This window comes from Oreochromis aureus, linkage group 17 (genome assembly GCF_013358895.1).
Source record: "Oreochromis aureus strain Israel breed Guangdong linkage group 17, ZZ_aureus, whole genome shotgun sequence".
In the NCBI taxonomy this organism is placed as follows: Eukaryota; Metazoa; Chordata; class Actinopteri; order Cichliformes; family Cichlidae; genus Oreochromis; species Oreochromis aureus.
The window spans coordinates 28,770,695-28,788,083 of NC_052958.1; the positions used below are offsets into that span (position 1 = coordinate 28,770,695).

A 17,389-nucleotide genomic window follows, 5' to 3' on the forward strand; every position below is an offset into this window, starting at 1 on the left:
CGACTATGTTATGGAGTCCAGCTTAGAGACTCAAATTAGCAGAGGTGAATATAGCAGAGTTTATAGGGATTGATTTTCCTTTTTAGTCTCAAGTGGCCATAGGAGGAACTGCAGTTTTCAGTTACTTAAAAAGACAGAACAAAACACACGATTTAAATCCTGTTGTGTCACCTCTTTCTCCATTCTGCTTTTGGTCTCACAAATCTCTACAGTGTCCCAAAATAAAATTGATGAAATAGATTAATGTATAAAAGCAATAATCCACAGCGCAGAGAACCTTACAGAACCTCAAAATTCAAGCAATTGTTGTTAATAAGCCCTTAGTTCTGAAACATCCCATATCTTTTCAGATTGTTCTATTCTTATTTGCTATTATGAGCACTGTTACAGTGTTTACAATGCTGCTGACTGGAAAAAGAAGCTATGCTAATGTAAGGTATTCCAGTACAGCAGTTTGGCTCCATATATAGACTGTCTGGTACAATCCAAAAAACCCTCTTTTCACATTTAAATGCACACAGGGCTGGCACAAAGTTCCAGTGAATGTCAAAATCGATTACATTTATGAACTATGATGCATAGTTCATAAATTAGAGGTGATGTAATTTCCCTGATTATCATGCCAGTAATGTACTCGGAAACTGATTTTACAAGGGACTAAAGAAATGTAAATCAGTGCTTTTGATCTGCTTATGTTGGATGATTTTCCTGGACACTTGCCAGAAAATCAGAGAGGAAGACTTAAATGTTTTTAAACTCCTTATCATCAGGATAATAATATGAATATAACTGGAACACAAATGTGGGAGTATTCGGAAGAGCAATAACTGGTTAACTCCAGTATAGCCAAAAGTGGCTTCCTTTTAATAAGCTGAGTTGTACATGAAATGTTCATTGGGCTAAGACCCAATTAAGAATAAAACTAGATGTGGGAAAATAATAAGTGCAATTAAGGAAAAAATTAATGAACATAGTAAAAAATATAAATAAACTGTTGTGGCATGAATGACCAATGATCAACCACCTAGTTCATTTAACCTTTTTATTCTGGTTGCTGTTCCTCTAACACACAGCTTCAGCTTTTCAGCTGTGTCCCACACACAACAACAACCCCAACCTCAGCTCCCGGCACATTTTATGCAGGGGAGGTGTGATGAGCTGATGGAGCTCCGGTGTGTCAGCCTCACCTGCAGTTGTGTCACAAACCACGCCCCGCCGACCTAATCCGAGGAGCCTTCTGGCCCAGCCTACTCCCCCCCACAGCAAACGGAAGAGGAAATCAGCCATGACCAGTGTTGGGCAAGTTACTTTGAAAGAGTAATTAATTATAGTTACTAGTTACTTCTCCAAAAAAGTAACTGAGTTACAAGATTCTAAAAGTAATTAATAACTTGAAAAGTAACTATTGCGTTCCTTTAAAAAAAATGTTTAACGCTCTGGGGTCCAGGGTATAGTTGCTTGTTTGGTATCATTCTTTTCAGCACAACCTCAAGTGTCTGAATTTACAGTTATGTTTTCATTTTTACATACTGTATTAACACAACTGATCTAAAATCAGACAAAAAACATAAAATCCGAGTAGAAAAAGTTATATTTTTTACTGTAACAACCACAAACATGTTTATTGAATCATATTTCATAACTTTAAGTGCAAATATAAATTGTCAATTTTAAAATCATACGCACAAATTTTGCAAACAACAAAGTTATTTGCAGCGATTTACCTTCTACCTGTCAAACTATTTACATAACAATCAGCTGTTCTGCATTCAATAAGATGCCACATAAATTATTTGTGCCACTCCAAAAAAATACTTTCTGTCCACTACAAAGGAGAACATCACAGCCTGATATCTGCAGGTCTGACAGCAGCAGGTGTATCACTGCTGTTCTCTGCCTGGAGACAGCAGTCGCCTCATTGTTCTGACACACAACACAAAACTATCCACAACACTACACACTAACTACACAAGACAACACATTAACTACTATACACACTACATACAAAGATGCTAAATGTCACAAAAATCTCACATCTCAAAACTCGCTTTTTCTTTTTCTGCTGTCTCTCTCTCTCTCTCTCTCTCTCTTGCCGTCACTCCTAAAACTTCCCCCTCTTCCTAAACATCCAAATGTCATGTTGCCATATCATTTTTTGATTGATCGACATGGTGCATTTTTCCACCAAGACGAAAGGTCTGGTTTTTGTTTTGTTTTTTAATTTTTTTGGTCATAAGCAGAGAGTGCTTGCTAGCGCTGTCCTTAGACAGTAAACGTGACGAACCTATTCAGGAAAAAACGCCGCGTATACATTGTGTGACAGGTGAGACCTGAGTCTGCGAACCGCCCCTGGTGGGCGGAGCTGGTCTTTGCTCCTTTGATAAGCGCAGGTGTGGGCAATTGGGCAATTGGGCATTTTCTCTGCAAACCTGAAGCTGCAAGTGCTCAGTCCAAGTTGGGCAAGTTGGTGTTTGTAACTTCTTTCTATGAAAGTCTGATATGGGTTCTCTCCTAAACTTCTATTAGAACGGTAGGTTACACAAAAATGTACCACTTGAGCTCTGGCTGTTGGCAGAGGTTTATAGTTATGTGCACCCTTGTAGGTGGGAAACATTGCTCCCGTGAGAACGGTATAGTGGACTTCATCGCCACTGACCCACAGTTATTAGGGTGTGACACGAACTTGTGGACAGGTAACAAAACAATTAAGTTGAGGAATATTCCTGTGTTTTATTGTCCAGCATAAGTGATCTCCTGCCTTTTATTCACAGAGTACCGAGCTGCTGCTTTGCCAGGTGGATTTCTGGTTGCGGGCAAAGGACCGGACACATCAGTGTGTTTTAATTTGTTTTAAACTGGTGTAAGTCGACGGCCCGACTGCTGCAGCTGTCGATTGTTTTGTTTTTTTGTTTTATTTTTTCTATATCAGTAGGCACCACAAATGTTGATTCTTTTAGTATTTTAACCCTTTTTTAAAATATATATATATATAAGATAAGATGGCCTTTATTAGTCCCACAGGTGGGAAATTTGTTTTGTTACAGCAAAAGTGCAAAGTTATGTAGCAGAAATTAGAAAACACTGGAATGCAATAAAATACAATAAAATAAAATAAAATACTATATACAATAGAATAAAATAGAATAGAATAATATATACAATAGAATAAAATAGAAATACAAATACTATATACAACTGAGTAGGAAAATACAAAAACACAACTTCGTCAGAAGAAGAATTGCACGTATAGCAGTCTTATTGCACATGTGTGGGTTTGTGTGTTTGATCAGCTGCAAAAGTCTTTATTGTAGAGTCTGACAGCAGTGGGGAGGAAAGACCTGCGAAATCTCTCCGTCCCACACCGTGGGTGCCGCAGTCTCCCACTGAAGGAGCTGCTCAGTGCCTTCACAGTCTCATGCATGGGGTGGGAGATGTTGTCCAACAGGGATGACAGCTTAGCCACCATTCTCCTGTCACTCACCACCTCCACTGGGTCCAGAGGGCATCCTAGAACAGAGCTGGCCCTTCGGATCAGCCTGTTCAGTCTCTTCCTGTCCCCAGCAGAGATGCTGCCCCCCCAGCAGACCACACCATAAAAGATGGCTGAGGCCACCACAGAGTCATAGAAGGTCTTCAGGAGTGGGCCCTCCACTCCAAACGACCTGAGTCGTTTGGAGATAGATAGATAGATAGATAGATAGATAGATAGATAGATAGATATAGTCGCGAACGGTGAAGGCGCTGCAGGGAAAACAAATCCTTTTTTTTCCTCACCACTTCTGCATGCACAGCGGTGGGCCTGAGTGAAGACGGCACTGAAGCTTTTGTTTTTCTCTATAGTGTTTTGCCCATCTGGGGTCGTGTGTCAGTTGCCGTCCCTTTTTAACCTGTGTGTTGTTGATTTGTTCTTAAACGGTTCCCCGCAGCGCTTGTCCTGTCTCACGGGCAATCATACAGTTTTATCGTTTTTAAACAAGGTAAAGTTTTTAATTGTTTTTAAGTGCCGCTGTTACATTGTTACTTTTATTTTGTATTAAAAATTAAATTCTTTTTAACTGACTGTGCGCCTACGGCTCTGTCCTATTTTAAATAGGTTCCTACCACGGGTCACAATTGTTTATCATGACTCTGGTTTTACGTGGCCTATCAACACAATTTAAAAACTGGTATATATCACCTTGTTGCTTTGTCATCTTAAAGTGGTCGTGTGATTGGCTTACCACGACTACTTTATTCTTCCTAAGTCAAACAGCAGCACTCATGCGATTGTTTTGCCCTTAGCTCCAGGTGTTGTGCTAAAAAGTGATCGTCTGGCAGAAAGTGATTAAAGCTGTAGCGCCCAGATTACTTACATAGACAACTACTTCCGTGCAACTGATATAACATGCGGTAAGCTGAACACAGCTTCAACCGTCTGTTTGTTGAAAAAAAGTAACGCGACCGCACCGCATTTTCTTGTTAGTAACGGTAACGGCGTTGTAACGATAGAAATAGTAATTAGTTAGATTATTCGTTAGTGAAAAAAGTAACGCCGTTACTTGTAACGCCGTTATTCCCATCACTGGCCCCGGCCCATGGCCCACCGGCCGGGAAGGGTTTGATCTGGGGGGGTGACCGCATGTCCAGCGGTGACGGTGATGAGGCGGATCCAGCGAAGGAGCTGGTCTGGGGGCCAACTGTGTGGCCAGTGGCAGGCGGTGGCACAACAGGCGAGAACGTGAGCCAAGGCTCACAGGTGACTCGGCAGGCAGCTGTTCCACCTGGTGGCAAAACATCACCACCTGATCCCTCTGCGTGGCCGTGGCCACCATTCAGGCCAGCCCTCCACTGGCTGGCCTGGTCGTGTTTCTGCATGTGACCTCCTGGGTTTCGGCACCACATGAATGACGAACCATGTCTCGCCACAATTGTATTTATATTTGTCTACTAAGCAAAATGCATTTACCAAAAGTGTGAATAGTCTTTGTATATTAATTGCATTAATTTTTCCGTGGAAGCAAAAAAAGAAAAGAAAAGTGGTCCACAAGGAGTTGAGCTGTCTCTAAAGCAGATGGGAGTTTGGGAAAGGCAACAAAATGTACAGCCTTGGAAAAACAGTCTATTATTATGAGTATGACAGTATCATCAGCAGACGAGGGTAAGGAAGTGACAGTCCACAGCAATGTGGGACCATGGCCGTCTGGGAGTTGGAAGAGGGCGGAGCAGACCAGCTGGCGGAGAGCTTCCAGACTTCTATGGATAGACTTGACATGCAGACACATACTCTCAAACATCTGATTAGTGTTGGCCACTAGAACAGGTCTTGAAGCAGAGAGATTGTCACCGTGGTAAGAATCACACAAGCAAACTTGGAGGCATGGGCCCAGTGGATAACCCAGGAGAGAATGCTGGACAGCATATACAAAGTTGGCAGGACCACCCCTGGGATCAGGCTGAGACTTTTGAGCATTCCTGACCAAAGATTGTACCTCCCAAGTGAGTCAGCCACCAATTCATGGCGGAGGGAGAATTAGAATGAGTGCAGTGGTAAACAGATTCTTTAATGTGGAGAAAGTATTTTGAGCACCATTATTCCATTTAAAAGTGAGAGCAGTGGGGTAATGCAACCTTACTGTAATTCTTGTTGAGATGCCAGCAGAAATTGGCAATGCTCCCGATGCTTACATGACAGGAACAGGCCAGTGCACAACAACCTCAAACTTGGCTAGATTATCTCTAGTAGAACTTCTAGAAAAGATGAGGATGTTGTAAGATAAACAAAGACAAAAGAAAATCATGAAGTACATCACTGATGAGAGCTTAGAAAACTGCCAGAGCTTTTTTTTAAGACCAAACGACATAACCAGATACTTGAAATATCTCAAGTGTGTGTTAAAGGTGGTCCCTACTCATCTCCCTTTTTTAAAATGCGAAATCGGTGGTAAGCATTGTGCAGCTCACCTTTTAAGATGGTGGCCCCCAGCAGGATTCAGAAGCTGAGGATAATAAACCTCAGGTAGGTCATGATACTCTTGAGGTACTTAAGAAAGAGCCAGGGAGTTACTGAATTCTGGTAGAGGGTTTGAATTAATGTGTGTGTGGCTGATAGAATGAAACCCTTTATTGTCATTGTTCAAGTACAACAAAATTATGGGTGCTCCACTGCAACTGTGCAGGAATACAATACAAATAGTCAGAAAGCAAGAACAAATAAAGGGGAGAACTATACAAACTAAAGAAATATATATAAAACAAGACACATGAGAACAAAGTGTTTGGAGTAGTGCAAAGAAAAAAAGACTGTCAGAATTCAGTCAGTGTGTGAGCTGTCTGAGTGATGGGGGTTATACAGACCTCAGATTAGTGAGGTGGATGGGCAGGGTAGAAGGCAGAGGTGGATCTGGGAAGCAGGTTCTTTCCAATGCTGTTACCCGGAGAGGTTCAGAGAGATATGTTCACTTCTGTGGCCAAATCCAAATCCATGAAGCATTGTGCCGCACCAGAGTCAAAGACTTGTAGAGCTTGAGAAGCAGTCTGAAAAAATATACCAGCCAGTAACAGAAACATTGGTAGTGGGTCCTCGTTGCCCACCAGTATCCCCACCTTTACTGCCAGGTGGTGGCATTGGCCGAATTTGCAAAATGTCCCCTTACAATACAAACACTCATCAGCAGCAGTTCTCCCCTGCCTCTCCCGTGGGCTGAGATTCGCTGCTCTAAATTCTATCGGCTGATCAACATCATCCTTCTGTTCTTGTTTCTGCACCAACTTTGGGGGCAATTCCACTGGACACCATAACAGCCTGCCGCGAGGAATCATGGGATCTGAAGTTCCATGGCCATCCATGTTCCCGAAGGTGACTATCTAAACAAATACACAAGTTAATCAAAGCAGCCAGCTCATGCGTTAAATCTTCAGATAAGCCATGAAGAAATGTTGCTCTCAGAGCATTCTACTCCAACCTGCCTCTTCAGCCAGAATCCAAAAATCAATGAAATAATTAGCAACACTCTGCTTACCTTGTCATATGGTGAGGAGACTTTGTGCTGCCGTTTCAGGACTTGATCTTTTATCAAATACTGACCTACCTACTTAAGGACAGGTTAGGGTTAGTCTTCAACACTGTCTGTGCCAATTTTAAAGCTCACTCCTGCAGTAACTGCATAATAAAGGTGATCTTGGTGCCTTCAGAGGCATATGTGTGACTTTGCTGTCTAAACACAAGCATACATTGAGCCAACCCCCCCCCACCCACTTCTCCAAATCACTAGAAAAAACCTTTGGATTAGAAATTTCTCTTTCAGGAGGGTCCAAAGATGGCAGAGCAGGAGCTGCTGGAGGCTTGCAAAGGATGGGAAGAGGGAGAGGTTAACAACTCCACAATCTTTTGCAGCATTGCATCTTGTTGCCCTGAGATGTGCCAAAGCACGTTCTCATGTCCTCTCCAGCTAAGCTTCCTGGACAGTGAGAAAATGACTAAACGGAGCGCAGTCTGCATAGTCTGAGCTCTGGAGGGATTGTTCTGTCAATGTCTGAGCTTTTTTTTTTGAAAGTACTGAATATGCAGACACAGTGACCAAGTTCAGTGAATTTATTTACAGTGAATTATTTAACAAAAAGACAATGAGATCTTCAGCTTGTTAGCGCCAGTGGAAACTCCAAGCGGTCTGATCTTCAACTTCTTAGTTGCCCATCACACAAAACTGAAATCCTCCTTTCGCTCAATCTCTCACTCTCAGGTAACTCACACCACAGGTCCTGATGTACAGTACTACGCAGAACAAAGCAAAAAGTAAGTTGTTTAACATTCCAACAAAGAACAGCCAATTCTACTAACTCTTTCTTTGCTAACAACAATGGACATCATCCTTCAGCTTAAGTAGGGAGCAGCTGATTCCCCGATCACTATCAGGTGAGGCAATCAGCTCAGGTGTTGGCAGGTAAGAACAGGAGGAGGGCCCACATCTAAAAAACAGAGTGTGGTTAATGCAGACACACACGTACAGAGAGAGAGCGAGAAAGAGACGAGTTGGCCAGGAGGACTGGAAGACTGTGATGAAATCAGTGCTTTGCATTACACAGTTTTTATATAAATGAGAGACATGTGAAGGGTGTTCTTAGTGCAAGGGGAAACACTTGGGGCAAGGCGTACTCTGACTTGGTGGTCCGGGTTGAATTCATTACCATTCCTTAGTGCTCTGGACAGCTTCACGGGTACCAATGGAAGTACAATAAATGCAGAGAAAAAAAAAGTCTTTTTCAGCATCTCGCATAACTTTTGCTGTATCTTAGACAAGTAACTTGATAAAGATAGAGAACCACACAAATATGAACTTAAGGAACAGTGAATATTGGGCATACATATGTACAGGTGAGACTGCAGATTCATTTAGCTGGATAAAAAGCACCTGCTTCCTTTCATGTGTCCCATAGTAGCCATGGGCTTTTGTAAGTTTTGTCGTTCTCTAGTTGTCTAACACTGATTAACACTGATTTCTTCAGCCTTTTATTATTAATTCTCCTTTAACTTTAGTAAAGAATGATTAAAATGCATAAACCTATGGAAAATTTGATATGATAGTGGTACATCCAAGAAGAAGATTTGAGTACTGTTATCACTGAAAGTTTCAACCCATAAAAAGCAGAGCAGCAGGTTTGTGCCATGTGATCCTGTTGTTGAATTTCCTTCAAAGGACGTAACAGCTACATCCCCAGTCTGACTTTAATGAGGCTTTTAAAAAGAGAACAGTACATGTTGTTACTGACTGGCCAAGAAGAACCTTAATAATTTATGCATGCATTAAATTGACCTGTTAACTTAAAATGGAAAACAATCGTTTCAGTCTTAAAGTGCATCCATGGATTAGGTATAAGCATGACTCGTTTTCTTGTTTTTTGAGTATTGTTAAATTAATGCTGCCATTAAGTTACATAACAAGTAACAATATGTTCCGATTGCTATTTTCTGCTTTCAGTTCAGAGTGAAATACTGAGCTTAAACACTTAACAAAACACTAAACGTAGAAGCATTTGACTGTACCGTGACCCTCATCTGGTTGTTTTAATGTGGCTAAAAGTCCCGTCTTTATCTAAATCAGCTGTGTCTAATTAGAAACCTGTTATTTTAAAAATGTTTTTAAAATCATACATCCATTTATGTCACCACATACAAGTTTGAACCCAGATTAAATCTACACTGTTGTGTACAATGCGCTTGTCCTTGCCCTTAAGTGTGATAGTGAAGAACAGCTCAGAGGAAATGGCCTGAAATAGTATTTTCCATGGCAAACAGAGAGAGGCAACAACACAGACTGCAGTTTAAATCCTAAATTACACACCTCATGACTCGCTAATGGAGGACTTTGTGTGACCATTTAATCGGCAATGAACTGACAAACACGTGCACAAAGACACGGTCTGACACATGCTAGTTTGCACGCACATGCATGCAAAGATAACTTCAATTGCAATTTCACAGACCAATATATCGATTGGGCAGACAAACACAGGCTCAGTGAGTGTTAGCTGAAATAGATTTTCCTGAGCTCCAATCCATTAGCAATAACTGTGTGAATAAAAATGCTGCTGTTGTGAAAGCACTCCATTGTATGGAGAGCTGATGATTTTAAACCATTAGTATTAATTGTAAGGCACACTTTAATTATGAGCGAACACAGTCAAGAAGCTTTTTCTTGTGCAATTTATTGATTAAAAAGAATAAAGCTGAGTCTAGGTGGCAACCTCAAGGGCTGTAAAATGAAGCCAGAATGAAGTGTCAGAAACTGCATGTTCTAGACTGGCCACTTAAGGGTTGCTCATAGACTCCTATGATCAGCTGTAATATTAGCAGCCTGGTTCAAAAAACATTTGGAGGTTATAGGAATAGTTTTCCTCTTGGGTGAGTATATTTTTCATGACTCACTAATTTATTAGTAACATTTAATGTTAGAGACTTGGCTCTTTTTAACTGATAGATGGCCTGACTTAGATGTAGCTGATTAGTATGCTAAGTCTCGCCTTCATGAATTCAAGTCGCTAAACTCGAAAGTACAAGAAGTTTATGTGTCATCGTAATTACATCGTATTACTTTTTTCAGTAATGTACTAATGTAGTGTGTTACTTTAGTTAATTCTGTAATTACACTAGTTACAATTATGTAGTTATTTGTGTTACAAAGGTTTTGTTTTTTTTAAATCTACGTCCAGGGAGAAACAACTGTGTTATATACTGCTAACATGCTAACACTATGAATGCTGAACCCAGCCCAGCAGCCAGAGCTTGAACTTCAACTGTTAACAAAGATAGTGTTGAGCAGCCATGATTGTAGTCTCTGTTCCTACCTTTTTCTGTTTCTACAGAGAATCACTGTGACGAGTGCTTTAAAGTCTCTTTTGGCTGGTTTTCAGTTCAGTTTGTTGTTGTTGGTTTTGTGCTCTTACATAAACACTAAAAGAAAGAGTTTATGTGTGTCATCATTAGGACAGGGATCTGTGTTGGTGTGCGGGACTGTAGCTTCAGCTTCAGTGGTAATTATGTGACAGTGCTTTTCGGGTCATTTTAAATAATAAGTAGTTTAATGAACTACTTTCTGTGATAAGTAATTAGGTAACATTACTGGATTACTTTTAAGAAAAGTAACAATACATTACTTCTTTTCAAAAAACTATTCCAGAAGTCAAAGTATAGACTGGTGTTGTCACAGTGCCTATGTCCATCTTTTGAAAACAATTCATGGTTTACCCTTGTACAATGAGCCCTTGAAGCTTTGTGCCAGAAACCTCGTCATATTTTAAGAGAATGTTTTTGTACTGACATTATTTCATTGGAACTGCTATAATCTGTGTATTGATTTATGGAGGTGAGGTAAAACATGTTCTTCCGCCAGGATTTGCCAGGACTTTGTAGGATTTGTCAGCTTTCACCTCTTTAGCTGGTCATGATGGGCCCCAGGTACACAATAAAAATGTATGCCACCTGAGTTGGAGCTAGATAATTACCACGCCTCAGGACACCAAAATTGTTTTCTACCTCTTTCTTTTTTTGGTTTTGAGTATCACAATAAATATTACACTGAAAAGCAGAAATACAAGGTCTGACAGGGAGTCTGCTATTATTAAAAACATTCTGCCGAATGCCTGATACACCATATGTGCTCTGACAATAAACAGAGGATCCCTTTTCCTTCATGTGATATGAGACCTTGGCTTTTGTTATTACACATACCATCCCTCAGGAACAGCTGTGGCCTGTAACTACAACATGGTGATCTGGTGGGGACATTATGAGCAGCAAAAACACTTCGAGGCTGCAGTCTGCAGGCGTACAGTCTTAAAGCTCGTCTCCGGAGGGGCCTGTGGTCAGTCTTTGACTGCAGTTGTCAGTGTTTATATGACATAACCACAGATTATATTTAAGTGCAAATTATGTGTGTGTTTATATCGCCATCTGTCTGGTTGCAGTAACAGTTTCACAGACTGTTTGATTTTAATGTTTGGGTCAAACTTTCTTTCTACTTGTGAACTCATTGTATGCACAAAGAATGAGTTCAGTAATCAGTTATCAGTTGTGAGAGTGATTAAAATGGACTTTTTCACGTGGCACCATTGACATTTTAATTAGTGTTGAGGAGATTTGCGGTGAGTGCAGTATCCAAGTCAACAAACATTAGAAGTGTCCAGCCCACAGGAGCCAATTCAGAGCTGAAGTGAAGCTTTGTTGAGTACAGACAAAAGATTTTTTTGGTGTCAGGCTAACAAGCTGTAATAATAAAAACAGTTAAAAAAAAATCAACAACAGAGGACGTGCAAGATCTCATACTTGAAATCTTTTCTTTGTGAACTCTGTGAAGTGCACATGGGAAACATCAGTTTGACAGGAAGCAAGTGGAACATTTTTCAACAGATTTCTTTTTTTAACCAATATCTGTATTAACAAGAAGGCCAAAAATACCTCATCGACCAAGTGCGACCTTGTGTTGATCTACTTGCATTACATCATTTGACACATTTTCAGATGGGCTCACGGCACCAAGCTAAAACTGTCAAGCATGGCACAGATTCTATATGCACAGAAACACACACAGCCCAATGACTCATCCATCAGCGCTGTCTCCATGAAAGCAGTGCTTGAGGCCACCCAGGAAGAGTGATTTTGATTGTGAACCTGCATGTTGTTCCACACGTAGCCTCTTCACAGCCCATTATGACCTGTCATGACTGACTTGCAGACAGTGTCTAAAAACAATCACTATAGCAGCGCTCTCTCTTCCTTTGCACAAAACACTGAGTTTTCTGCTAAGGGTCATTTAACAGAATCTGGAAATGTCTAGCACTTTGTTTGGGTTCGATATGCTCACAGTCATCTGTGAGTGCATAATGAAAACTGCCTTCACAATTATTCCTGAGGAACCCATTTATAATTCGAAGCAGCGAGTACTTACAGTTTACAGTAACGCCACAAAAAACATCCTTCGTTTAGCAAGCTATGACTTTTCATTAAACAAGCATTCCTGTTATGGTACCTTATCCAGAGAAGCTCGGATGTAGGAAATTACATTGTTTTAAAATTAACTGGATTTTTATCAGTGTAGGCCTTTCCTAAAAATTCTACATTTGCTGTGAGCAAAAGAAGGAATGGAACACAGACTGGAATTTTAGCAAGGCATTAAATCAGACTACAAAAGCCGCTTCTTGAGTGGAGAAACAAATAGGTCTTAGAATTTTTGGAGAAAGTCCTCTTTACTATTAGCTTAACTTAACCCAAAACAGAAAGCAATGATAATCCAGAGCTAAATCTGGGTTCTTTGTATCCTTACCAGTCTTTCTAACTCCTGACATAGACTTTTTTTGGTCTTTGAAGCAGTCTGACTACATGTGCGTGTGACAGTCTGCTAGAGACCAAAGCAATCACAAAGTGGCTTTTCGAGCAGCAACCTCCTTGCAACCTGTCCCATCAAGCAACAACCATCACCTTTCAGCAACCACTTGCCAACTGGTTGGAGAATCCACATTTTTCACTAGTGGCTGGAGGACACCATGAAGCCTGACATTGGTCATTATGGTCTTAAATAAACTGCTGTTTTCATTTGTTTTGTTGCTTTTTAATATTTAAATTTTTTTGGCTTCAGAAGTCAACAAAAAGGTGGTTAGTGTTGTGTGAATCTTTCTGTGTGGCATTTACATGTAGTCTGGTTTCCTCCCACAATCCAAAGACTTTTATATTCGGTTAATTAGTTATTCTAAATTGGCAACAGAGTTCAGGTAGTTAAAGTGTACATGATAAAAGAGTAATGCTGCATGAGAAAGTATTTGCTTTTTGTCTAAAGCTCTTTGAGTTGTCGGGTATGCTAGAGTCACAGTGGGGAGAAGAGTGGTTGGAGACCATATGACCAAAATTATTGCGACCATGTGCAATGAACTTGCACAGTCAGCCTCTGAGCCAACGACTGGTCATTGAAAAAACATCAATGTAATCACTGGCCAACAACTATTTTTTCACAGTTGCAAGGAATGTAACTGCAATGTTTTTATTCTAGTTATAGATCCTTGTCCATTTCCCTTGTCCCACAACCATTTTCTTCCACTTATTTAAGTCAGCTTTTTCTATGCCCGCCCCTTCAATGACTCTGTGAGCCACCAGGGGTCATTATACCATGCAAACCATTAGTTTAATTGGAGGACTTGCTGAACCTTAGGAATACATAAAAGGGTTTGGTTTCTGATTGGCTGACTTTGCTCCTTTAGTCCTTTGGTTTTGCTTCTTTGGTTTTCAGAAAATTTATATATTCAAATTCACAGAAGGATAAAGCAAATACTTTGCTTCAAAATTGTTTCCAAACAATTCGAACCAAAAAAATCAAAGAACTTCTACATTTAAAAGGAGAGCATTTTTGCACAGATATTCAAGGTTGCCTCACAATCTGTCCCAACGTCTTTGTTTATCCCCTTTTCTTTTGTCTTACTCGATCATCAAAATAATTAAATCAGTCTCACATCTATGTTGTGCAGTATTATGTAATATTACCTCTGGGAGCACTTTGTTTTGAAGAGATATGCATCCTCTGTGTTTTTTCACAGTAGATGTGTCAGTCACACTTTCCCCTGATTCACAAATAACTGAAGTGAAAGAATTTCATTAAGTTCATATTGGGTTATTTACACATCCTTTACATACATTGTTTGTAGAATCATGCCTCAGTCTTTAAATTTTGTAGGCCCAAATGTGAAAAGTAATACATTTGCAAGCACTGATGTTTTTAATGGAATTGTAGAGCACAGTAAACAACTCAAATCAAAATGGAATGATGATATCATAGGACGGCTAGCTGTACTCCTTGACTGCATTAGATTTACCCATCACATTTAATGTCTCTCCAAATGACAGATGCATCTCTTTACCACATGAGATATGCAATTATCCTTCACTAACTGTCCTCTACAGAACTGATGAGAACAAAGTTGACAGCTTATGAAGGGCTAGGTCGTCCTTCCTCGGAGGGGTGACTAGATCATTGGGGTTGAGGAGAAGCCTGTGTGGGATAATTTACTGAGATTAAGCCATTTTACCAAGGCTATTCCCTGCCACCTGATGTGCTTTATGGGGATCTATATCTAGCTGCCTAGGCTGCTCTTGACCTTTGGAGCCATTAATGTGATGGGAAACACACCCTTATGCATTAAACACACCATTAAAAGAAAAAAACCCTGACTGTTTTCTACCTACCAAGCTGTTACCTACAATAACTCACTGTGCAGCTAATATTATTCACTTCACTTGTTTTGAGCAAGCAATCAGCTGCAATGTTTTGCTAGGGAAATGCAAGCTGCGGAAAGCGTCCATGAAAAGTGAAGATTAACACTATTTTGAAACCACATAAACACCATCAACCCATAAAAAAGCCCCCACGTAACTTACAGACTTAACCTCCAATGTCAAATTAGGAGTTTTTGTCAGGAAAACATAGAAATCAAACTGACCTGTTTTTGGTGTCTTCTGAGCTCAAAGATTTCTTGTTTTGCTGTGTTTCACCTCAGAGCAGTCTCAGAGGTGCCGTTTGGCCAAGAACTGCCAACCTATTGCTGGATTCAAAAGTCTCATCTTAGTCCAGACAAAAAACATTTATTTTGCCTGAACTTGATATTTGGAAGATATTTTCTTCCATATTTTCTTCTGTGAATTCATTTTTGGTGATTTGACCTGTCTTTGCTACATCCTTACCTGGCACTAACTGGTAAAGCTTAAGAGCCAAGGTACATTGTAGCTTTTTTCCCTTTCTTCACAATATCAATATATTCAGAAAGTTTTATATGCAAAATAAATTGAAAACTGGGGCAAATTTAGTAGATAAAATAATGTATATTTGCAAATCGTGCCATTGAATTGTGTACCTAGACTTCATGTTCACTTTACTGTTGTCTTTACGTGTGTAATTCAAATTTGGATCCTCTGTGCATTTTCCAGAAGCACACACATGTCTGTGTGAAGCTCTGCATGTGCCAGGAACACACAGAGCCATCATCACCTTGCTGCTGTGTAAGCCTGGCCTCTGGTGCGCTGATCATATCCTGCTGTCTGGTTAGCAGCAGGAGATAGCATGGCAAAATTCATTATCAGTTCCATGCTGACAGAAACCAAACAGAACCATTTTACCTGACCCCACACCATTATTTGGAAAGCCAAACCGTGAAGGAGAAACAAAATATATGTTATATGAAAAGCTGCTGATCTGTTCGGTCTGATTTGTGAAGCTCGGTTTTAGTCGCTCAGCACTCCTGTGAGCTGCCGGGGTGTTATATTGTACCCATTCAGCATCATGGAGACAGCAAGAAAGTGAAAGAAGACAAAAAAGTTGAGCACTTGTGTAAAATGGAACTAAAAGTGAAAGACAAAAATCTGCGAATCATTTAAGATGTGCTTGAATTACTAAAATAACATAAGAAAGGTGAAAACTTAAAACAGATAGGAAGAAATGTTTTCATTGCTAAACTGCAAAGGGAGTTTTGCCATAATTGGTATAAAATATACATAAAGGACATTTATAGAGAAATCTCTGTATTCCAGGCACAAGGCTGAAAAATATTTTTGTATGGCTTCAGGCCCTCAGACAGCACTGCATTGAAAATCTGTAGCAGATCTCAGCTCATGAGCTCAGGAAAACTCTTGCATGCAACAGAAAACATTTATAAACAAACGCCAGACACGGCACAATCGCACCTATCAAAATCTGAAATTCTTTTTTGGAAGTCGGGGACAGCACATCCCTAGGGCCAAAGAGGAACGGGACCATCTGGCTTGTTAGCGGCACATGATTCAAAGACCAGCAACTGTGACGGTAAACGGCTACATAGCATGGGTAACTTGCACATCTGTGACGGCGCCGTTGATACTGAGTTACAAACACAGGTTTGGGAATGGAGCCACATACTGTGTTGCAATCCAGATGACATCTTTTTCAGGGAAGGCCTTGTTTAATTCAGGAACCAAATGTCCACCCAGATTCTGCACATCATTGCGCTGTAGAAAAAAGGGTATAGGTGCTAAACTGGCCTGTCTGCAGTTCCAACCTGAAAGTGAAAAGCTTTGGGTTCACCGAGAAACCAAAATATGACAAAGAGCTTCCTGAACGTTGAGCAGACAAAACAGTTCCATTTTTAAACTACAGCAACTGGAATGTTCTGTTATCAAATCCTTGTTTTTGAGTGTTGTTAAAAGAAGAGGCAACATAGCACATGGGGAAACACGCTCAAAATCTTCTTTTTTTGATGATTATATTTAAAATGAAAGAAGCTTCGAGTTATTATAGTCTGCTTTCATTTACATTTTACAAAAAGCCCTAAATTTTACAGTATTATTATAACCACATTTTCTACCCTGCAGCTGACATAGAATGGCTAAAAGTGCTTCATTCACTTATGAGCATGTAGTCGGCGAATTGGCTTTCTCTTGACAGAACATCATTTTAATGCTTTCTGTAAATAAGTTGTAGAAGGCGGTGGTTTTAGGCTGGATATTTGAAGTAGTTATTTTCCTTGGAAGTTCACTGCAAAACTTGTAAAAAAAAGCAAAAAAAAAAAGCAAAAGCCAAAAGCACATCAGAAGATGATGGGGGCGCCGGGAAAATACCATCCACCAAAAGCACAAACAACACTAACAATCTCCTCCCTGAGTACGTCCAATTTTAAAAGAACTGCTCTCACTGTTTGGAAATCATTCTACCTTAAAAGGGAACTGCTGGCAGCCCTCCGTTGTTTAAATGCCTCCACATGTTGGCTACAAATGTGAAAGGTACGCTCTTAGAACTTTTGGAGACAAGAATTCAAGCTGCTGCTAGGTATCAGTTCAAAGGGAACAATAATGCATGGCTGCAGCTTTGGCTCTGAGGTCATGCGAAAAAGAGTTGCTGGGACAAAG

General features: G+C 40.2%; 1 long non-coding RNA gene across 1 annotated transcript; it reads left to right on the forward strand.

Moving 5' to 3' along the window:
- Positions 1-2,394: 2,394 nt before the first annotated feature.
- On the forward strand, positions 2,395-3,048 carry LOC120433806. The gene is made up of 3 exons (XR_005608769.1): positions 2,395-2,530; positions 2,604-2,693; positions 2,772-3,048. It is a non-coding gene; the product is annotated as an uncharacterized LOC120433806 (long non-coding RNA).
- The last annotated feature ends 14,341 nt before the right edge of the window (positions 3,049-17,389 follow it).